Genomic DNA, 5,544 nt, shown 5'->3' with positions numbered 1-5,544 from the left:
TATCATCTAGTCCTTTAAGATTCCCTCCCCTTACTGCTCTGGTCGTACGTGATATACCTCATTGGTCATGTTAGATTTGCGTATGTACATTTGTACATACATTTAAGATCGCTCAAAGCATGGTAGTCAAGATAGAGGGCTCCCCAGTGACAGGAATAAGGATCCAGAAGAATAAGGGAAGTCAGGGAGGTAGAGAGGAAGGAGGGGAGAAGGCAGTTGATAGCACTGATGATTATATAGCCCCACCTGACGAGACTAAACAGAACTGTATGGGAAGGGACGGGATATATTAAAAAGAGTAAGATGTGTCAATACAAATGTTATTTAATAAAAAAATTTTTTCACCAATGGAAAAAAAAATTTGAATCCTCCAGTATGATGTGCTGCAGTACGATATTCTTTAAAATCTAGATTGTCAACCTTTTTAGCCTCACTTTTCATCAGTATTCATTCATACTTTATGTAATTCATCCCCATAACTTAACGTAACTCAAGTTACGGAGATGAATATTCCCTTATTACCATCAAGTTGATGTCGACTCACAGCATCCCTGTAGGATAGGGCAGAACTGTCCCTGAGTTTCCAAGACTTTAATTCTTCACAGGAGCAGTAAGCCCCAACTTTATCCCGTGCAGTGTCTGGTGGCTTGAACTAACGACCTTGCAGTTCGCAGGCAAATCATAACCACCAGGGCTCTTACCATGAACTAATAAGGGAATGTGGGACCAAGAGGGTGCTGAGTGATGCAAATCAGCTGTTAACTTAAAGGCTGGCAGTTAAAGCCCATTTCTTGCTACCAAGACCTGGCAATCTGTTTCCCTGCTGATTACATCTAAGTAAAGTGCACGGAAAAGCCCTTCTCTGTAACACATGGGGTCACCATGAGATGCAATCAACTCCACAGCAATGACTTTGGTTGCTTCCTTAAACCCATCTTAGTTCCCCAAATACAATATACATTTGCTCAATGCTTAGAACTATCCTTCATCCAACAAGATCATCTATCAGGCAAATTCCCTATTCATCCTTTTAATACCTCAGACATTCCATCTTTAGGAAGGCTTCCTTCATCTCATGGATTCCTTCCCCGATATCCATTCCTATTATTGTGGTGGTTGTGTGCCCTCAAGCCCATTGGGGTTCATAACTCCGACAGAACAGAATTGTCCCACAAGGTTTCCTCATCTGTATGCCTTACAGAGCCGACTACCAGAGCTTTCCTCTTGGGGAGTCGTTGGTGGGTTCAAATCACAGGTAGACCGTTTAGTTCACAGCTGAGCACTTAACCATTAAACCACCAGCCCCCTATAGCCTTCATGCAACTACCTTTTGTGCACATGCATGACACATACATACGTCGATTTTAAGTCTTTATTTTGTAACTGCCCACATCTTTTCCCTCAAGAAGCCCTGATGGCAACAGGTTAAAGCTCTCCGCAGAAATACCTAACCAGTCAATGGTTCTGAGTGACTGGCAGTCCTACGGAGCAGTTCCACTCTGCTCTAAGAGCTCCCCATAAGCCAGATAGGCATATATTTTCCCTCACAAGCCTCTTAGCTCCTTCGAAGCAGAGCCTTCTATTTATATTCACTTCTCCATGCTCTGTGCCCACCTCGTCCTCAGCACTGTGCACCTGTCTTATGGTAAGTGTTCAACAGTAGCTGGCAAACCAGGATTAAAGACTCTTTGGGAATATCTAAAATCCTCAATACCACTTAGGGCAATAAGGATTAACATTCATGGTTTAATGAGGCTCATTTCAATCATATTAAAAACAAAACAACACGCAAGTTCTACCTTAAAAAGGGCGGTGGGAGTTGTATCCCAAAGCCACCAGTAGCTAAAAACCTCTAGGAAGAATATTCCTCCACAGAGCTGCTTGCTCAGATACTCGGGGCGCACATGGTTTGTCTTGGCCTCTTCACTCTCAACTCCATAGATTCAGTCTCCGCTGCTAACATGCAATGCATTCCAAATTTCCTAATTCACGTTTCTGTGAGGCTTGGTCTCAGTGTTTTGTTCGTTTGTTTTGCAGCAGGTCACTGTGGTCTAAGTTGTGGATGAGTTGCCCCAGGGATAGGTGCCATTCCAGGAGCTGCAGGGCCAGCCAATCAATCGATCTTCCCCAATTGTCAACTCAGGATATTTCTATTTCCCTAGCACCCTCGCTAACGTCTATCACTGCAATAATTTTGCAATACTTTATAAACAAGTTCTGTCAAGACTTGTTCATGGTGAGAAAAATCTTGCAAACATCTTCACAGAACCAGCTACGCATTCCAAACACACAAGGAATTAACAATACCTTTTTTCTGGATGGTCATGGGAGGTTGTCTCCTCTGGTCTGTACTAAGCAATGGCTTTGAATGTGTTTTCCCTAGCATTTTGCAAAATGTCACATATCTTTAGAAGGTGAAGAGATTAGCAGTCCAGACATTTCTCTTCAAACTCTACCCCAAAGCATCAAGCTAAAGTCCACTTAAGGATAAGTGTGTACAACGTGAATCTACTCCCCAGCAGCAAACCTCTTCCTCTTCCTCCAAACTAACAGCACCAGGTAAGGTCTGAAGAAGGCAACTCCCGGACAAGCCCCCCAGGAGGGAGAGAGCCATGCATACTATGAGAAAGACACTCAGGTGACTTCCAAGAACATCCCATTCTCTTGGCTATTAAGAATCTCCTGCTTAAAACTAAAAAGAAAAAAAATCAGGTGAAACTTTTGTTCCATCTGGGAAGATGGCATATGTTCATGAAAATCATATGTAAACAGTAGAAACATTTTTTTAAAAGAGGGGGCAATATATTGACTAGTTTTTCTGGCCTATCCAATATCTAACCAGGCCTGGAAAGACGTAAGGAGCTCTGGTGGCGGTGTGGGTGCACGTTGGTCTGCTCACCCAAGGCCAGCAGTTGGAGGCCATCGACTGCTCGTGGGAGAAAGAGGCGGCTTTTTATTCCTGGAAACAGTTACACTCTCAGAAACCCACGGGGCAGTTCTGACCTTTCCTCTCAGGTCACTCTGAATCAGAACTGACTTCATGGCAGGGAGTCTGGTTTGGGTTGGTTTAGGAAGAACTATTGTTGGAGGGTATAAGGGGAAGGCCATTCAAAAAATCTTAGGGAAAAGAAAACTTTCCCAAATGCAGATTGTCCTCACATTTCTTGGTATAAAGGCAGGATTTTCTATTTTTAATTCATGTAAAACAGTGGTTCTCAACCCCAGTTCCTCATGCTGTGGTGACACCCCAACCCTAAAATTATTTTCGATGCTACTTCATCACTGTAATTTTGCTACTGTTATGAATTGGGCAACCTCTGTGAAAGGGTCATTCGACCCCCAAAGGGGTCGCGACCCACAGGTTGAGAACCACTGATGTAGAAGGTGTTCTAGTTAGCCAACCTGTTTATTATCTCTCCTAGTTGGTGACTCATTTCATTTCATCTGGAATAATGAGCAGCTGACTATGTAATACCACAACCATCAGCTTAGACTATATAGTTAATAAACATAATCTTAACAGATCTAATTTCATAGGACAGAGATTGATAACATTTAGAGAATGCTGGGTGTTTTTCGTCTTTAAATGTAACCTGCTTGAAATAAAAGTGCTAGTATAGAGCTATCCTTGAATAAAAAGCACTAAAAGTGCCAAGGGTTAATTCTTGTCTTTGCTTAGCAAACCTCAGACATTTTTCAAAGACAAGGGCATTGTCTTGACTACCAGAGAGCATGGTCCCTCTGCTACCTACAATCAGGTAGAATCCGGTTCTGTGTCCCATTGGGTCTCTATCACTCCCTCCCTGCCTCACAAGTTAAAGCACTAACGTAAAGACCGGAGCCATACGCTAGACAACATGAGATACCTGTTCCCCAAGTGCAGCATACTTTGACTTCTCGCCACCACTCTGATTTACTAACTAGGCCTATTTATGTTTGTCCAACTAATACAGTAGAAAAAGCACCATTTTCATCTTTCATAGCTGAAGCCGCTCGAGACTACCTATGGATAGTAAGGCAAGAATTTATATTAGTTACAGTCATAAATGTAACCAGAAGAACATGCTAATTTAACAACCAGCAATTGAGAGGCGCTGGGAGGAAAGGAAATAGAAAGTCCAGTGTGCTCATTTTCTCGGCTTTCAGGGGAAGCAATTTCTAATTCTCTCTAAAGTTGACAAGTCACAAAACACAAAACTTGTAAACTGTCAACAGTAGTTACCTCTGGAGGCTGGGGAAGTGGGGAGGGGGTTGCTTTTCTGTTTTAATAGTATATACTTCTGTACAATGTGCATGTGTGTGTGTTTAATCTCATTTTTTTCAAAAACAGAGTCAAGCTACTACAGAGAGGCCAGCGGCTTCATGGCAGCAAAACAAACAAGTCCTCACAGCAAATCAATAAAGCACTCAGGGGCTTATTTTTGTCTTTGAAATTAAAACACGAGAAGCAATTTGAGATTCTTCTATCTTCACTGATCCTCTCAGGAATGTAAAAAACCATGCATGGCAGTTTCAACCTTGTTGCACTTGAGGGTTTTTTTTGTTTTGTGCATTTTTTAAGTGCTTGAGTCTACGAAGCAATTTAGTTCTGCCTGGACAAGCAGCTGGTTTTTCTGTTAACCCTTCGTCTCAATTCCTTATGCTCACGTTAACAATTCAACTGCTTCATGCTCCTAAGTAACGTCATCGCAAAGAACTTCCAAAACTCACAACTGAATTCAAAGGGGGAGAGGGGCACACCTTGGAGCAGTGATGGCCGAATATGACTTAATACAACGGTCTTAGCGGTGGGGTGTTTCTGGTAACCACGGGTGTTAGTTATCCTTTGGGTAATCGTGTGAGTAAAGACAACAGAATTTTAACACTGTGCCTAGGCTCGTCGTCCTCTCACCTTGCAATAGCTCACCCTATAGGATGGTCCCTGAATTCACAATGGAAGGGTTCACGAAATTCTAATCAACACCTCTGCAAACGAATCTTGGCAAGACCCATGCGCCTATTGCACACATTCCTGCAAACGCATCAACTTCACACTTCAATAATAACTTCTGTGTCTGAGATATTGGCAGCCTGACCACAGTTCAGATAACACTTCGTGGTGATAAACCTGGCTTTAGAGAACCAGGCTTCCTGGTGGGAGTCTGGGATTTTAACCCGGTAGCAACTGAGTTTACAGAGACACCACTTGGAATCCTCAACTCTCCACCAGAACACATCCAGACTTGACAAAGTGCTCCCTGATCTCTCCGCGGGTGTCTCTCCGCACCCACCCAAAGCACCCATACTCTCTCCCAAAGCTCCTCCCTCAGATCCTACCCTGCCCAGGCACCACCACACCTGGGGGGTGCCTCCAACTCTGCGCGCACCCACCCAGGGTCCCCGGAGCGTGCTTTCAGCCCCAGCCGCCCGCAACACTTTCAACCCCTCACCCTCCCCTCCCTCCAGGCCAGATCCAGCCGGCCTTTCCCCTCGCCTCGCGCCCTCACCCCTGCCACTCACCCGCGGTAGTAGGCTTTCACCCGGACCTGATGAGAATGGTCGCCG

General features: G+C 44.1%; 1 protein-coding gene across 1 annotated transcript in view; it reads right to left on the bottom strand.

Annotated features, from left to right (window-relative positions):
* PRKCI (protein kinase C iota) overlaps positions 1-5,531 on the bottom strand; it is an 83,417-nt gene extending 77,886 nt beyond the window's left edge. Inside the window, exon 1 of the mRNA XM_030887653.2 lies at positions 5,500-5,531. The gene's annotated coding sequence lies outside the window, so the exon portion shown is untranslated. The remainder of the gene's footprint in view (positions 1-5,499) is intronic.
* Between the last annotated feature and the right edge of the window lie 13 nt (positions 5,532-5,544).

This window comes from Echinops telfairi, unplaced genomic scaffold (genome assembly GCF_000313985.2).
Source record: "Echinops telfairi isolate 266 unplaced genomic scaffold, ASM31398v2 ScPeMD7_7420;HRSCAF=8458, whole genome shotgun sequence".
Classification (NCBI taxonomy): domain Eukaryota; kingdom Metazoa; phylum Chordata; class Mammalia; order Afrosoricida; family Tenrecidae; genus Echinops; species Echinops telfairi.
The sequence above is the reverse complement of the archived record's forward strand: the minus strand, read 5'-3'. Positions and strand labels throughout refer to the sequence as shown.